The sequence below is a fragment of the Peromyscus leucopus genome, chromosome 2, assembly GCF_004664715.2.
Source record: "Peromyscus leucopus breed LL Stock chromosome 2, UCI_PerLeu_2.1, whole genome shotgun sequence".
Classification (NCBI taxonomy): domain Eukaryota; kingdom Metazoa; phylum Chordata; class Mammalia; order Rodentia; family Cricetidae; genus Peromyscus; species Peromyscus leucopus.
Window position 1 is genome coordinate 147,953,740 of NC_051064.1, and position 18,293 is coordinate 147,972,032.

The 18,293-nt window shown below is 51.5% G+C and overlaps 1 non-coding gene across 1 annotated transcript; it reads left to right on the plus strand.

The window, feature by feature from the left end:
* The first annotated feature begins 2,944 nt into the window (after nt 1–2,944).
* LOC114684034 lies at nt 2,945–3,046 on the plus strand. Its single transcript, XR_003733226.1, has one exon. It is a non-coding gene; the product is annotated as a U6 spliceosomal RNA (small nuclear RNA).
* Nucleotides 3,047–18,293: the final 15,247 nt, after the last annotated feature.

Consider the following 18,293-nt stretch of genomic DNA (forward strand, 5'->3'; position numbering starts at 1 on the left):
GACCGTCATGGTGGCCTGTCAAGGATCAGGCAGTGGCTGTGTTCAGTCCTGTCTCTTTTGTTCCCACATGCAAAGTTCCTTGTCCACTGCCCCAGCTGCCCCGTGGGACCAGCAGCTCTGTAGGAACCCCCACTTTGGCATCTGCTGAGGATTTTGTTGTGCCCTCAAAGCCACTTAGGTGCTGGAGATGGAATCTGATAGATAGAGTACTTGCCTGGCATGCACAAAGCCTTGGGTTCGATTGTTCCCTAACCCTGGATAAACTGGACACGGAGCTTGTATTCCAGGCCTCAGGAGGTGGAGGCAGAAAGATCAGGAGTTCAAGGTCATTCTTCTTTTTTCTATCTTTTTCTTTCTTTCCTTTACTTCATTTATCTGTTTATTTATTCATTTATTTTAAGAGAAGGTCTCACTCTGTAGCCCTAGCTAGCCTGGAATTCTCTATGTATGCAAGACTGGCCAAAACTCACAGAGATACAACCACCTCTGCCTCCCCAGTGCTGATACAGCCACCATACCCATCATTCAAGGTCATTCTTCAGTGTATAACAAACTCCAGGCCAGCCAGAGCTAGAGACTGTCCAAAAAATTTAAAAAGCCGGATGTGGGTAGCTTACATCTCTAATTCCAGTACTCTAGAGGCAGAGGCAGGTGGATTTCTGTGAGTTTGAGGCCAGCTTGATAACCCCCCCCCATGTGGTGTGTGTGTGTGTGTGTGTGTGTGTGTGTAAAGAAGAAGGTGTTTAATTGACTGAGTCGTAGCTCAGTGATAGAGTGCTTGCCTGGCATGCACAAGGCTCTGTATTCGATCCCCAGGACTATAGTAAACCCAGCACAGCAAAATTTCCATTCTTTTGAAGCTGCTCATCCGCCACATCACCCCACTGAGTTGGGGTGGGTGGGGGAACAAGCCTTCCCCGTTTCTGCCATTCATTCTCTCTCTCTCTCTCTCTCTCTCTCTCTCTCTCTCTCTCTCCTCTCTCTCTCTGGAATCGCACCTCTCTGGAGCATCCAGAAGCACACCCGCAGACAGCACACTGACGATGCTGACTGTCTTCGTTTATGTAGATTGTTCTCACATCAGCCTAATGATTGTGCTGGAGATAACACTTCTGGTTTTCCTCAAGTCTGTGGAATAATCTAAAAGCACATAGTCTGGGTATGCGATAGTCCCCATTGTACCCTCATTTCCTGAGTGATCCTGGGCCAGAGTTCAACTCTCCACAGCTCGACTCGTCTTGCAGTGAATCATTCCATCTGGTCTCCCTCTCGGAGTTGCTAGTAGTTTGAATGAGGAAGGTTACTCACTCCCAAATACCCCGTCCACCCACATCGAAGGCTTTGTGCTCCAGGTTCACAAAAAGCAAGACATTGTGTGTGTGCCTCACAAACTTTAGAATGTGGGCAGGTTGACAGGAGGTGATGTAATGTATGAAGGGCAAGCGTGTACTGAGCTCCTTAACACAGGCACCGTCAAGCGTGTTGCAGATATTACCTTTCTTAAAGCAGGAGCAATGTTCTGAAGTCCCTAACATGTCCCTGTTTTGAGTGTGTGAGGACTCTGAGACGTAGGCAGGTTACATCATGAGGAATAAGTGTGGTCGTAGAGCTGGCATGGCTTTGTGTCGCGTGATTCAGTGAAGGAACTGATGGGTGTGAAGGTACCTAGAACCTCTGGCCACATGATTGGTGGGGACCATCATCACCGCCATCGTTGTCATCATGGTGGCCATGACAGTTTTCTGTTGCCGTTTATCAGATACTCACAAATTCAGTGGCTTTGAAGACACTTCTTGTCACCTCCCTCCTCTGGGTCAGGAGTCCTGGCACAGCTTCACTAGGTCCTGCTCAGGGCTATCATCAAGGTCTTATCTAGTGACTCAGACTCACCTGGGGAAGGGCGTTCAAGGTCATTCAGCTGCTTGGCGGAATTCATGCATTCTGTTGTGCTGAAGCCCCTGGCTTCCCTCCGGCTGCTGACCAGGGCTTTCTCCAGCTCCTGGAGGCCTCTGACCTCACGGAGCCCCTTCCGGCTCAAAGTCCGCTCTCACTTCTTTAAAGTGGACAAGGAGAAGATCTTTAGTTTCAGCCTTCCAGCAAGGGAGGCAGTTGGTTTTGAGACAGGGACTTGCTAAACTCAGATTCAAGCCTGCTGCTTCAGACTCCTGAATGTTGAAGTCACAGACGTTCACCACATGCCCAGCAAGAGGCTGTCACTGTTTATCTTGACAGTGCTGGGGGACAAACCCAAGGCCTTGTAAGTACTAGGCAAGGCCTCTACCATTGAGCCCTATCGCCAGCCCCAAAGAAAATCATATATGCTGGGGCATCGTGGGGTGGCACCTGCCTTCTGTGCCATGTTCTGTGGGTTAGAAGGGAATCGGACGTCTGGTATGTTACGGTTTTGTGTGTTGTGTGTCAGTATTGTGCCGAAGGCTGACATAGCATGGCCGTGTCGCCCCCGCATCCAGGGCGGAGTCAACAGGGAGGAGGATGGGGTCCCCCTGCCAAAATGTCACCAGTGGTTTTTATTCCTTGTGGTGAATACCCTGGCACGTACCTCAGGGAGAGCCAGGCAGAGGGAGCAGCAGTCATGTAACTCTGCAGGGAGGCAGAGCAGGAAGTGGGGCTGTTATTGAAGTGTCCCTGGTGTCTTAAACGGTTTGGGTGTGATGGCCCATGCCTATAATCTGAGCAATTGGGCGGTTTGAGCAGGGGAATTGCTACAAGTTCAAGGCCAGCCTAGACTACATAATAAATTCAGGCCAGCTTGGGCTACAGAATATGAAGACTATCCCCCAAAGGAGGCGAAGGGTGGAGCTAGGTTTGTAGAGTGCTTGCCTGGTATGAGCAGGCCCTCAGCTCAGTCCCCAGAACCACACAGGCCAGGCCTGGTGGCACACACTTGTAGTCTCAGGGTGAGGAGAGGGAAACGGGAGGATCAGAAATCGACAGCACATATACTAAAACTAGAACCATACAGAGAAGATTAGCGTGGCCCCTGCACAAGGATGACACCCAAATTCGTGAAATGTTCCTCATTTAATTAAAAAAAAAAAAAAATTCAAGATCATCCTTGGCTATATATTGAGTTTTAGGTCAACCTGGGCTTACTTGAGATCCTGTCTCCAAAAAGCTAAACAAAAACAAAACAAAAAAAGTTCTATTAGGTTCAACACAAAATCACCTCTTCTCCCTGAGCCAGACTGAACGTGAGCCACTGGACTATGGTGCAGTCAACAGCCTGGAGACCTGCCCTTGGGCCACAGAGCTTTTTACACGTGTCCACGTGTGTTCTGAAACATCTTCATAGCTTCCATTGATTTCACCTTTTCATTTGTTTCGTTCCTGGGTCTCAAAAGTGAATGTCATTTCAGCCGCCACTTCTGTGGCTGCCTGAGTCCCTGAGGGCCATCACTTCCTAGCTGGGTTGGCGCTGAGTGTGAAGTGTGGTCCAGGGCCGTAGAGCAACGTCAGAGTAAGAGGCCGGCTTAGCTGAGCACAAGACTTCTCTCATTCCTCGGTTGCATTTAGTGTGAAGTGTATTAGTTGCTCATGGCTGAGTTTTAGCTACTACAGAGTTGGGAAGAGTGGGATGTGTTTGTCCAAGAAGAATACTGATAACAGAATACTCTGTGGTGGTCACATTCTGAGAAGAGGCAGGAACAGGATATTGGCTGACCAGAGACTCTCCCTGCCTCATACCCCCCTTCTCTGCAACTGCAATTGTCAGATGAACATGCTCCTGGCTTCAGGAGTGTGTTCAGACAAATAACCACAAACCTGACTGTTAAAGCAGGAGAAATTTATTCTCTCACACTTCTGGAAGCCTTAAGTCTGCTCCCCCTGTAGTCCCAGGGGAAGGGTCTTGTCTGGTTCATAGATGTATCTCTTTAGCTGGTCCTGTGCCTGCCTGACATCTGTCTCAATCTGCCTGTCCTCCAGGACACTTGTTACTGGATTGGCTCCCATTGATCCAAGACGGCCATTTCAAGAGCCTAGCTCTAGACCCTAAAGATTCACCTACACAGGCTCCAGGTCTATGGGGATGATTTGTTGTTGTTGTTGTTGTTGCGTTTATTTGGTTTTGTTTTGTTGTGTTGTTGTTTTCTGAATATGGATGCTTTACCTGCCAGATGCCTGTGTACCATGTGTATGCAGTTCCTGTGGAAGCCAGATCTCTGAGACTAGAGTTACAGATGGTTGTAAGCTGCCATGTGGGTGCTGGGAATCAAACCCAGGTCCTTTGCTCTATGCCCATACCATTGTTTCTTGATTTACTATTGATGTTAGGGGGCATAAAAGCCCTTCATATTGACAGAGCATTCACAGAGCTGCCCCATGGATCAGCCTCCCAGCTCTGACCACGCCTCTGAGTTCCTGGACGGGTGGACAACTGTGAGGATATCTGTGTATTTACCCACACTGGTTGTGGGTAACTGAGCAGGGGAGGGGTGCCTGAACTCCCCTGATGTCTCCCTGAGTAGCAGAATCATTGGCAAGCATGAAGTCTGAAATTGGGGTGAGAGCATGGGTAGAGAGGCAGACCTTGGGTTCGGAACATGGCGGCAAGTCTGACAATTGTCAGCAAGGGTGGGCCAGGGAACCCATCTTCCCGTGTTGTGAGAGCAGACTGGGGGGGCGAGGAGGTGCCAAGCTCACAAGGGCTTGGTGGGCAGAGCATGGTAGCAGTGTGTAACTCTCCTTGTCACCAACCTTGGAGGTGAGCAGGAGATCTAGAAAGACTTCACAAGCTTCCTGTGTGCCAGTACCTCAGCTTAACCGACTGGGACGTGGCTTATCTGATCCCTGAGTCTCAACTCCTGCCTCCTTGCCTCCCTGATTTGCCTGCACCCCAAAAAGGAACTTCAGGGCCTGCTGCTGGGGCTTGGAGGAGAGCTGGGTTTTCCCCCACTCAGACCTCCTCCTGCTGAAAGTTCTTGATCTGAGGGGACAGGCAGGCCATTGGCTTGCAGGGGATGTGGGGATGCTGAGTGACCGGCGTCCCCCTCTCCCAGGTGGCATCTGTGGAGTATGGGCTCAGGCTCCTGTAGTCAGTGGCTGACTTTGGCTATAGATAAGGGTCTGCTCTGCCCCGGACACTGTCTCTTATCCCTTCTGCCCCTTGGTCCTCTCAGAGTCTCATTTAGGGGCAGTTTCCTAGGATCCAAGGACCAGGATCAACAATTCATGTTTTCTCAGCTAAAACACCCGTGGGGATTTTCCTAAGCGAGGGAAGCCCAACACCCAGGATGGGAGAGCCTTGTTATTTCATTTCTATTGTGTGGGGTGCCTCGCCTACATGTCTGTCTGTGCACCCAGCTGCATGCAGTGTCCATGAAGACCAGAAGGGGATACTGGATGTAGAGTTACAGACAGTTTAAGTCTCCATGTGGGTCCTGGAAATCAAACCTAAGTCATCTAGAAGAGCAGCTGGTTCTCTTAACCTCTGAGCCATCTCTCCAGTCCCTCCCCTTCTGATACTTTGTTAAAATTATAGAATCAATTACATTACTAGTAAAAAAAAAAAAAAATCAGCTGAGGCTTGGGGGCGGTGTAGTGTAGTTGGTAGAGTATTTGCATCAAACCAGGCATGATGGTGCACACTTGTAAGCCATCCGACAGGCACAGGCAGGAAGATTAGAAGTTCAAGGTCATTCTCAGCTGCATAGTAAATTAGAGGGCGAGGCCAGCCTGGGCTACATGAGACAGCAAAACAAAACAAAACCCAAATAATTCCTTTGTAAATGAAGGACATGGGCTGTGTCCATTTCGGCTCTTCGGCCCCAAGTGCCCAAAGCCACTATCTATCCTGGATGGCTGTCCTTCCTATCCATAGGTCTAGTTTTTGTGTATCTTTGCTGAACCTTTGGCAACCCAGGCAGACCTCCGGGGAGCATGATGTGCATCTTGGGGTTCTAAACCTCAGTCTCAGTAAGTCTTTTGAATCCCAGTTGAGAGCTAGGCCCCATAGCAAGGGTCTGCTACAGACACTTAGGAGCTCCCTCTGTTCCAGGTCCACAGACAGACTGCTGTCTCTGCCCAGGTCTGTGCTTTGAGAGCTCTCTAAGCTGACATGACTCCGAGCCCCAGTGTCTCCTCCCAGCCCTGCCACAGATTGCTCTGCAGGTCCTGGAGAGTGCGGAAACTCTGTTGTCTTCCATGCGCTGTCTCTAATGGCTGTGAAAGCAGGCAGTTCCCTACCCTTGACAGGGTAGCCATTGTGCGGGTCAGAAGTGCAGAAAAATTGATGGAGTGAGATGAAATGCGCACATCTCTTCCTTAAGACAAAGAATGTGCTTGCTCCTGGTCACCTGGGAAGTGTGAGCCAGACTGTGAGGTCGTTAGTGTGATGGTGGTGAGAACCATGGGGTATTCAGAGTTGGGTGGTAGGAGATAAGTTGGCCTGGCAAATCACCCCAGGCTGGGGTCTGTTCCCTGCCAGAGACACTCAGCCCATGGCATTGGCCTTGCTACAAGGAGGAGCTCTTACCACCAAGAACCCTCCAAGCTGCTGGTCACATGAGTAACTCTAGGTGAATTCTACAGAAGGTAAGGGGTTTTCAGAGGATCAGAGCAGTTTCTCTAGCGCAGGACTGTTGACATTTAGAATATAGTCCTTGTTGGTGGGGGACTGTCCCGCATGCTAGGATGCTGAACATCTCCGGCCTCTACCCAGTGCAGCAAGCACGTATATATTTTCAGACATTGCCAAAGCCCCTGAGGGGACAGATTGTCCTGTGCTGGACAACTCTGGGTCAGAGACTTCAGCAGTGGTCTTTCTGGGACCACTGCTCAATGCCTGAAGTAGCCACTCACTTTGTTACAGCTTCTTTTGTTCCTTCCCAAAAAGCTGACCTCATTGGCTCGGAGGGGTGCTTCGTTGACTCACCATCTGTAACCACAAGCAGCCTTCCTTCTTGGGGAGATCCCAGATGACTTATCATGGGACTCGGTATGTAAATACATAATTCTAGTTTTTGCTAAATTGAAGCTGGTAAACAGCCCCCCCCCCCCCCCACACACACACATACACTTCTCTTTTAGCCCAGCTTAGGGCATGCTGAGCTATACCTTTGCCTTGAGGTTTTCTGCAGCCAACAAGCTTTCTGAGCTCACTGGTTTGGGCCCTAGCCCAGGGGCTGGTAGATGATGTAAGAGCAGGAAAGTCTGAAGTTGGTAGGGATCGTGGGGTTTTCTTTTAGACCTTTGATCCAGGGAGTGGTGTGAAAGGAAGGCAGAAGCCAGACTATGAGAAAAGAGGGGTGAGAGTCCCAGCTGGACCACAGGGACTCTGCCCAGCGTACTGACCGAGTGTGGACCCCTGGCTCCTCAAACAAGGCCTGGTGTGCTTGTCACTTCCTCTTGGGATAGCAGAGTGTAGGTGTTGCTTTAGTTGAGGCTTTGTAAAGTGGGAGACAGGCACACCCTGAGTGAGGTCTCAGACCTGCCCGGCCACACCCAGCAGCAGGCAGCCAGCTCCTGGTGCCAGGGCTCTGTGAATTTCATCACTGTTCCTCCCTGCTCCTTCCTCTGCCTCTGCTACCATAGGAAAATGGGCTCTGCTTTTCTGGTTTGAGTCTTATAGTTTGGAATCCACCCTGCGTGTAGTGAGAAAGCCTGCGTGTGTCTACAGTTTCCCCACTCACTCTCACTGTTTCTGCTGTGACTCTCAAAGAGACTCCCCTTCTGTGGCCAGCTCAGAAGCACATGGTCAGAACCTAAGAGTCAGACGTCCAGCTGGCTTCATTGCAGACACTGTGTCTGTGACCTTCCACCCAGACAGGGCTGTGTGTTCAGATGCTCCCATTGGCTTAGGCCTGCCAGGCATAGGGGTCAGAGGGTGGAAGGGAAGAGAAGCGAAATCTGCCTGCTCAGGCCTCTTGGTCCTGAGTAACAAGGAAATTGCCAATGGTGCTACCAGCCCTAGTGCCCCTGGCCCCCGCTATGGTCATCAGTACCCTGGTGAATCCATGAAACCAGGCCATGCCCGTAACAAACTGGCAACACCCAAGAACCCAGGTGTTATTATCGAAGGCTAGGAGCAAAGGGATAGGTGGGCCCTGTGTGCTCGGGACAGAGTCGGGGGGAGGAAGCTGGCACAGCTAACAGTGGTTCTGTGCTCCTGGAGGCCGCGGCCTCTACCTTTTCACGTCCATGGTCAACTCCAAGTCCTGGGGGTCCCAGTGTCTGGGGTAGACCGAGTCAGCCCATGGATGGACAGCGAAACTGCTTTCTCCAACTAGAGAAAGAGATAAAGCAGGCCTGAGATTTGGCCCTGACCACGGCCAGGCACTGCTCTGGGCCCCACCCAGCCTCCCCCCCCCATGAATGACTGGACAGGGGACTGGACAGGCAGGCTCAGGTGTGGGGACTGGGGATTTTCCTCCCTCTCTCTCCTTCCCCCTTCCCCTTTGTTCTGTTCTTTCTCTGCTGGCATTTGGGTTAGCATCCCGATGACTCATGGGAGGTGTTCTAGGGCCTGCTTCCCTGGGCATAGAGGCTGTGGGGGAAGGGACAAGGGACAGGTGAGTGCACACCTCTGGAGGGGCCCAGGTAGCTCCTGGCAGTGGGCCCAGCTCCTAGCAGCTGTGCCAGGCCTGAGGGGGCAGTGAGCTGAGCAGGTCAGACAGGTGGAGCCAGCTGGCCTGGCTGCCCATCCCCAGCCGCACAGGCCCTCTGTGGGTTTACTGAACAGAGCACCACCCTTTTCTTTCTCCCACTGCCTGAGGTCCCTGGCACCTCCAGGGACCATTTACAGCGTCTGAAAAGGGTGTTGGGAGTGGGGAATGGATCATGGATTTGCTTGGAGAGACACTGGTTGGGTTCAAGTGTGGAAGCGTGATCTTGGCTTTGGAGAAGCACTTTTCCGGTTTTCAGGCCGTTGGTTCTGAGATACAGATTTTATAAGGAGCCCAACTGTTGAGTGACAAATTGAGGAGACAGATCCAGAAACCTTAGGGAGATTTGTCCCAGAAGAGAACTTGTAGACGTTATATTGGGTGATGCGCCTCCGCTCAGCGCCAGCACCTGGCCTCGTGGGGTGACCCTCTTGGGTTCTTGTAGGGGGAGGGACTAGACTCGCTCAAACAAACATAAACTACAGACACTTACTGGGGGATCCTCCTTTGCCACCATTTCAGGTAGCGCTCTCTCCTCCCCCATGATTCTCTCTCCTTGCTGAAGGCCGAATCTCAGCCAGTCTCTGCTTCTCCAGACACAGATGTTGGGCTGGCGACAGGGGTTGGGAATGGGGCTCAGTTTCAGCAGAAAACTAGCTCATGGTGCCTCCCCTAAAACCAAATGGCTGTGTCTACCTGGGAATCCTGCACTGGGATTGTGTGTACAATCTTCCTCTCAACGGGTCACACCCTATCTGCTATTTTCCTGGAGTATCCCCATCCACAGGCCATGTTATGAGGGAGAACAACCTCTTAGTGACGGTCAACACCAAGAACAGATGTTGGGTTTATGCTGTTATTGTTATTTGGTGAGTTTTGGTTTGTTTGTTTGTTTTGAGGACAGGGATCTACTTCGTAGCTCAGGCTGGTTTGGAACTCACTCAGTAGCCTAGGCTAGCCTTGAACTTGTGACACCCTTCCTGCCTCAACCTCCCAGGAGTTGGAATTACAGATGTGCACAACTGTGTCGGCTAGAGCAGAGATGATCAAAACTTACCTTGCACAATCTGCTGCAGACAGGGGGCAGCAGTTTTTTGCTTTGTGTTTGTTGTTTTCTTTTGTTTTTCTGCTAACTGAGCTCTTTGTGGTGAAAGCTTTGCTGACTGAGTGGTCTGTCTTGTTTGGTTTGGTTTTTTTTTTGTTTTTTGAGGTTGGGTTCAAACTGGTGGATCCTCCCGCCTTTGCCTCCAAAACAGCTGCACGCCACCATGTGCTTGGCATAAACTAACTGATCTCTCTCCCTTTCTCTCACCCCACTCCGGGCCTAAGGCCTCAGGCATGCTAGCTCAGCCACTGAGCGACACTCCGGCCTACACATTCATTTCATAAAGAAGGCCAGAAGTAGAAGAACTCTGTGGTTCCGTGGTGTCTCCTTGAGTCATCTTCAAGTTCTGCCCCTCGTTCCTGCCAGCCCCACCTTCGCCAGGTCTTTCTGGTCTCTCTGTAGATAGGTGGAAATGTCTCCCTGAAGTCTAAAGATGTTTCCATACATCTCATTGACTAGAATTCTATTTCACGCCCAGCCCCAAGCCTGTCAGCATGGAGGGAAGGTGTTAGCAACAGTGTTGTGACCAATGTGTGGGTACCGAGGAGGCCAGAAGAGAAGGTATGGATCTGCCAAAGCTTCAGTGACTGGCGCTTGTGAACTGCTTGACATCAGAGCTGGAACCAAACCTGGGTCCTCGAGAAGAGCAGGGAATGCTCTTAACTACTAAGTCCTTGAGTTTGGTGTTTTGATTTGTAAGGTTAGCATGCAAGGTGATTCTGCATATTCATACCTATGTGTCATTCTACTGTGTTCTCCTTCCCGCCCCGCCCCGCCCCCAGCCCCCTCTTGGTTTCTCTTCCTCCCCCCAGTCAGGCCCTTCTGCTTTCTTACGCCATGTACTCCATGGCTACCTCTGTTTCTCCATTAAGACCTCCTCCCCTTCTGCTCCCCTTCTAAGCTTTGTGGACCCTCCACACATACAGACAGATGTATTTTTTTTTTTTTTTTTTTTTTTTGGTTTTTCGAGACAGGGTTTCTCTGTGTAGCTTTGCGCCTTTCCTGGAGCTCACTTGGTAGCCCAGGCTGGCCTCGAACTCACAGAGATCTGCCTGCCTCTGCCTCCCGAGTGCTGGGATTAAAGGCGTGCGCCACCAACGCCCGGCTTCAGACAGATGTATTTTAAACATAGGTTCTACACAGAAGAAACATGCAGTATTTGCCTGCGATGGGCTGATTTTGCTTAACATAATGATTTCCAGTTGCATCCATTTTCCTGCCGGTGTCACGATTTCAATTTTTTTGATGGCTGCATAAAATCACCTGGAAAGCCAGGTGTGGTGGTGAGCTCCTTTAATCCAGCACTCAGGAAGCAGGCAGGAGGATCTCTGTGAGTTCGAGGCCAGCCTGGTCTACATAATGAGTTCCAGGACAGCCAAGGCTATGTAGGGAGACCCTGTTTTTAAAAAAAAAAAATCCATCATGTATACGTACCACATTTTATTCTCTCTCTCTCTCTCTCTCTCTCTCTCTCTCTCTCTCTCTCTCTCTCTCTCTCTCTCTCTCTCGGGCTCTTCAAGACAAGGTTTCCTGGAACTCACTCTGTAGACCACATTTTCTTTACCCATTCATTTCTCTAAGCATGAACATCTATTCCGGTTCCACTGTCTGGCGACTGAATAGGGCAGCAGTGACCGTGGTTGTACCAAAGTCTCTCTGGTAGGGTAGAGTCCTTTGGGTTACACCCTCTGGGGATGTATCTGGGTCATATGGGACCTCTATTTTTAGTTTTTGAGGAACCTCCATACTGACTTCCATAGTGTCTGCTCCCTCTTCATAAGATGCCCAGGCAGCATGGCCTGTTCTTAATCTTCCGCTGCGCAGAGGAACCTTTCTTTCCCGTAAGGGCCTTTCCTCTCTTCCCCTCTCCTCCTCCTCCCTCCTCTCCTTCCTTCTGCTTTTTCCTTGATTAACCATCCAGTGTTGGCTGCTTAACACCCCGTCTGTTAGACCCAGTAAGGGCTGCGGCTGGAGAGATGGCTCGGTGGTTAAGAGCACTTGTTGCTCTCGCAGAGGACCTGGGTTTGGTCCCCAGCACCCGTATGACAGCTCACAGCCATCTGTAAGTCCATTCCAGAGGATCCAGGTCTTCTCCTGGCCTCCACAGAACTGCACCGGCATGGCACACATACATGCATGCAGGCAGAACTGCACGGGCATGGCACACATACATGCATGCAGGCAAAACTGCACGGGCATGGCACACATACATGCATGCAGGCAGAACTGCACGGGCATGGCACACACACGTGCATGCAGGCAGAACTGCACGGGCATGGCACACACACGTGCATGCAGGCAGAACTGCACGGGCATGGCACACACACGTGCATGCAGGCAGAACTGCACGGGCATGGCACACACACGTGCATGCAGGCAGAACTGCACGGGCATGGCACACACACGTGCATGCAGGCAGAACTGCACGGGCATGGCACACACACATGCATGCAGGCAGAACACTCAATGCACAAAAATGTTTGGAAGAGAGCCAGTAGAGGAAACCATGAAATCCTAAATACCAAGCATGTGGCAATTGAGTGCCCAGCTCCCCTAGAGCAGAGGCCACCCCAGAAGCCAGGATGTCATCTGCCGCTGCCAGGGTCCGCCTTGGGGACCAGTGCAGGGGCAGGTGTTGAACACCGGCTCTTTTCTCCTGGGAAGGGCAGACAGCTCCTGCTGTGCCCAGTCTGGCAGCAGACAGTGGTGCCTCCTCAGAGGGCTGTTCCGGAAAGCAAGCCTGAGGTCTTTGTTGTTTCCACAGGTAGCCCAAGGTGGCCTTGAACTTGCCTGGATCTTCCTGCCTCTCTGTTCTGAGTCCTGGCATTACAGGCATGTGCTCTCACACTCTCCTCTGACCCTGATTTTTTTTTTCTTAGATGTTTTTAAAACTTAATATGTGTGACTTTCCTGCCTGTATGCCTGTGTACCGCATGCAATCCTGGTACCTGTGGAAGTCAGAAAAGGGTGTCAGATCCCTCTAGAACAGGACTTAAGGATGGTCATGAGCTACCATGTGGGCGATGGGAACTGAACTCAGGTCCTCTGAAAGAACAATACATGTTCTTAACGGCTGAGGAATTTTTGAGGTTCACAACTTCCAAGTTGGTCTTCTAGGAGAGAGGTGACTCAGCAGTTAAGAGCACCAAGTCGGTCTTCTTGAGGCTCACCTCTAATACCCCTGTTCCTGGGCCAAGCTTCTCTCTGTTGTCTCCAGCAGGATGGACAGGGGTCAGCTACAGCAGTGGACCCAGGTCTCTGCCCCTACAGCCACCACTGTTGTGCCCGAGTCGCAAGACCCCTCCCAACACCCCCACCCCACCCCACCCCACCCCACCCCCGAGCAAGACCACCACAGAGCTGCTATCCGATGCAAAACACACAGGGATTATTGATAACAAACAAGCCCGGGCTTGGTCTGTGTCCAACACTTGACACAGTGGGTGGAGGAGGACGGCCCTGAGCTCTCCGAGTGAGGGGTTTTTAAAGGGAAAAACCACAAGCAGGGTGGGATAAGCCTTTGCATCCTATGATTGGGTGAGGGTTTGTGGCCTTTGAATTTACTGGTTGGGGTTATAGTTATCATTTTGGGGCAGTCCCAGGCTCTGTCCTTGAATTGCCATGGAGGCTGGCTGGCCTCGCACGTTCCCCTTGACCCGTGCACGTAGCTCTAAGTTGGTGAGGGGTCCCAGACAGTAAACAACTGGCCGAACCTTGAGCAGTCAGAGTACATGCAGAAAGGGAGCTACTGCAAGGACTATGTCTTTTGCTCATGGCCCTCCCAGAAACTGCTTGCTCGAGTCTCAGGAAACTGAGATTGAGGCCTGATCTCTGAGAGAAGACTGACAGCCTTTTACAGCGTCTGCTGGGTCCCTTCAACCGCCACCTTCCCAGTCACTGGCCAGCCTTTTCCATGACATCTGTGTAAGGACAAAGCGATTCCTTCGAGCTCTGTCACGGCAAAGTCCAAGAGGATGTGGGAAGTGTGGTCAGAGCCACGGTGGTCATCCTCAGCGCCGGCCTCCTTCCAAGTTGGGTGCTTCAAGCTCTTGTCCTGTGGTCCCCAGAGCAAGGGAAAGGGGCATGCTTCCTCAAGACACTAAAAAGAGAAGGCCGTAGCCCAGCCTCACCCGGTCGCTCTCGTGAACGTGGCTTTTCTTCTGGAGGCCACCTCTGTGACCCCACCTCAGCCAAGCCTCATCAGGGGACATTACCGTGGCCCCTGCATTCCCACACACGGCCTGCGTCGGGGGAGAGGGGTGTCTCACAGGCTTCGGTTTCTCACACAGATGGTGCCACCTGGGCCGTCTTGCTGGGTCAGGTGACTGCCACGAGGCCCCTCCCATGGTGCAATTTTGTTTTGCTTTTTTATTTTTTTATTTTTTTAAGGCAGTCTCATGTAACTGAGGCTGTCCTCCTGCCTCCACCTCTCAATCGCTGGGATGACAAGTATGAGACACCATGCTAGGCTCCTTTTTAAAAATTTTCATTCATTCATTCATTCATTCATTCACTTTGTGTGTATGCATGTGTGTATGGGTGCATGTGTGTAGAGATCAGAGGACAGCTTCTGGGAATGGGCTCTTTCTATTTATCATGTGGATCCAGGGATCAAATCCAGGTTGTCAGGCTTGGCAACAGACACCCTTGCCTGCTGAGGACACCCCCCCCCCCCTTTTTTTTTTTTTTTTCTGAGACAAAGTCCTGGTATAGAAAGCAGGTTGGCCTCAGACTCCAGCTCTTCTTGCCTCAGCCAGACTCTAGGGATGTAATCATGCGCTGGACTCCACTCTGTGTCTGGCATTACATTGTGAAGTGCTGTTGGGGATGTCCCAAACCTGATCCTCTCTCATTGGGTGGTAGCTAGAGGATCAACACCAGAGACAACTCGGGGAACAGTGACCCACACGCTGAGGAGCAAGGTGGGGCTGGGGAAGACAGAGCCACTCATGGGCCGTCGAGCACCGTGGGCCCAACCTGGTGGGGACCTCGCTCACTTTCCCCTCCCATCTCCACGTGCTATTTACTGAAGCCCACGGAGGCCATTTAGTGCTGTCTATACATGCATGGGTGAAGGATCATCTGCTGGAGCACAGGCAACCTCTCAGGGACCATATCCCTGAAGAGCCTGATACCGCTCACCCTCAGCAGCCGTCAATGACCAGTAGCTCCTCAGCTGGGATAAGACTTCATGAGCCCCTCTCCGTCCATGCTGGGGTTTTGGCTGGCTGTCTCTGTACAGGACTTGTGGATGTAGCCACAGCCACTGAGATGATGTGTGCAATGGCCCTGTCATGTCCTGAAAACACTGTTTCACTGAAGACATTCCCTACCACCAACTCTTACCATCCCCTTGCCCCGCCCCCCTCCCGAGACAATCCCTGAGCCTTGAGTATGATTGTGATATGGATGTCACATTTAGGGTTGAACATTCCACAGCCTTATTCTCTGCACACTGTCCAGTTGTGGGTCTCTGTTAATTTCCATCGACCACAAAAAGCAGATTCTCTGATGGGGGTTGAGAGATGCGCTAATTTGGATCTTTTTTGTTTACAGTGCTGGGAATGAAACCCAAGGTCTCAAGCCAAGCCAGGGCTCCACCAGCTGAACTACTGCCCTAGTCCAGTCACTGGATCTTAAGGTAGCCTGTAGGTAATGGTCAGTTTTCTGTGTAACTGGAGACTGGAGTCCAAGGCGATCCACCCCAACATTGGCCTGGGTGTTGCTGTGGAAGACTCCAACTTCCTGAGTCACTCACTATCTTGAAATAAGGGTATCCTCACCCTTAGATTATGGGCGGGCTTCATCTAATCACTTAAGGAGCGTATGAGGTTTCCCTGGAGAAGAATCACTTCCCATTGACCCCAGGGTCAGCTCTTCAGGCCTAACCAGCCCCGCTGGTTATTTGGGTTTGGTTGGGGGAAGGTTGCTGTTGTTTTACATTTCTTTGTTTGTTTGATTTGGGAGGGCAGGGGTGGGAGGGTGGGGTGGGGGAGGGAGTGCAGCATGTGTGTGGAGGTCAGAGCACAGCTTGCAGGAGTCAGTTCTCTCCTTTCTGACATATGGGTTCTGGGGACTAAACTCAGGTCATCATGCTTAGTAGTAAGTGCCTTTACCTGCTGACCTATTTTACTGGCCCACTTTACTTATTTTTAATGTGCATAATTGTGTTACCTGATGTATGTACACCGTGTGTGTGTGTGTGTGTGTGTGTGTGTGTGTGTGTGTGTGTGTGTGTGCCTGATGCCCCCAGAGGCCAGAGAAGGGCATCAGATTCCCTGTGACTGGAGTTACAGATGGTTATGAGCTGACGTGTGGATGCTCAAAACTGAACCTGAGTCCTCTGCAAGAGCAGCAAGTGCTCTTAACCACTGGGCCATCTCTCCAGCCTCCTGTTTTTGTTTTCTTTAGTCTCACTATATTGCCCAGACTGGTCTCGAACCCCTGAACTCAAAGGAACCTCCTGACTTAGCCTCCTAGTGGAAGTAGGAAGGAGTTCCTGAACATCTCCTGGTGGTGCTGGCCCTCGAGCTGAACTCTGACTAGTCAGTGTGTCCTCTGTGGGTGCTAGGACAGGGAGGCACTAGTGCATGCTGCTGGTCCCCCACCACCCCACCCCACCCTCTGTGCCAGCACACTGACTTCAAAGTGCTGGAGGAGCCTGTTGTGCTGTGTAGGGTCTGTTGCACAGCTCAGCTTTCTCCCGTAGCCTCCCTGTCCTCCTGCAACCTCGGGTCATTTTGTGCCTGTCCACGGATCTCCACTTTGTGCCTGTCTGCAGATGCTCACTTCTTGCCTGTCCACAGATCTCTACTTCGTGCCTGTCTGCAGACCCTCACTTTGTGCCTGTCTGCAGATCTTCACTTCGTGCCTGTCTGCTGATGCCCAGCCTAGCAGGCCAGCTGTGAGTGCTTCTTTGGCAGTGTCTTAGCTGGTTGTTGTGAGTACTAGTGAAGGAAGCAATCAGCAAGTATACTGCCCTAGAAGTGCTGCACGTTATTGGGCCGAGAAGGAAGGAAAAAGGTGAGAGATGCCCAGACCTTCGAGAGGTACCAGGACTTTGCAAACTGGTAGGTAAGGGCTGCTGGGGGAGGCAGGCTTTAGCACCCTCAGGAGAAGCGTGTTTAGGGGTGTTGAGTGGCAGGGGGAGGCACAGGGACTGGGGTATAAGCTGCTTCTGGCTTAGAGAAGGTTGCATGTAGAGGTAGTAATTAGAGCATTTATTTATTTATTTTTTTTTTTTTTTGGTTTTTCGAGACAGGGTTTCTCTGTGTAGCTTTGCGCCTTTCCTGGAACTCACTTGGTAGCCCAGGCTGGCCTTGAACTCACAAAGATCCGCCTGCCTCTGCCTCCCGAGTGCTGGGATCAAAGGCGTGCGCCACCACCGCCCGGCAATTAGAGCATTTATGAGGCATGTATGTTGTAGGTTTATCTTCCTAGCCAAGCGGCTGTCCTCTTGTGGAATTCAGCTGCACCCCTTGCAAAAGGGTTATTCCAGCTGGGGTTGACTATTCACACTTCCACAAGGAGGGCTGAGGAGGGTCACAAGACCCTCACCTGAGTATCCAGCTGCTCCCTTCCACCTGCTCTATGCAACCCTGCCTTAAGTGCACGTGGCCTCAGGGAGAGGCTAGACTGTATAGGCTGGGGAAGGCTGGAGGAGGGGGGGGGAGGGGGGGAGGCTGCCATCTGTGCAGCTACTGGGTAAAGGCTTTCCACATGCAGTCGGTTGGGGAGGCACACCCACACTTTAGTTTCTGCAGCAGCCACAGCCACAGCCGCAGCAGCCGCCTCCCTCTGTCGCTGGGTGCCTTTCTGTTGTCAGCAGTGCGACATGCACCCCTTAAAGGTGCCTGCCAGGCGCAGCTCGCTCTCTTTGCTGCTTCTTTCTTTTCTCTCTCTTTTTTGGCTTTTCTAGACAGGGTTTCTCCGTGTAGTTTTGGTGCCTGTCCTGGATCTTGTTCTCTAGCCCAGGCTGGCCTGGAACTCAGAGATGCCTGCCTCTGCCTCCTGAGTGCTGAGATTAAAGGTGTGCGCCACCACCGCCCAGCTTTCTTTCTTCTCTTGCCTCTTCTTTTCTCTCTTGCCTTCCTTCCCTGTTCCCTGTCTGTCTCTCTGTCTGCCTGCCTACCTCACTCATGTCCCCACTCCAACACGGCCTTTCTCTTCCCCCTCCCCCAAAAACCTCTTACACTAACTGTTTCGACTGGCATGTTTGCTTAGTGGCATACCTTGGCAGGGTCCGCCGAAAGATACCCGCTTTGCCATTTCCTCATTTATCACACACCCCTGTAAGTAACCCCTCATCTATGTGCCCAATAAACTCTTTGGTTCCCCAGAGCACCCTTGGCACAGTCATGCCTGGGTTTGCCTTTGCGGCCCTAGGAGGTGGGGTAGATCTTTCTTACATCCCTGGGAAGGAATTTTAGCAATAGTATATATACTAGTTGTGAAGCTCCATGCTCAGTGCCCCAACCACATTCCCTAGGAGCAAGGGTCTGCTGTGATCTGCATCTTACAGAGAGGAACACAGAGGGTCCAACAGGAAGGGTGGCTAAGGGCGCAGA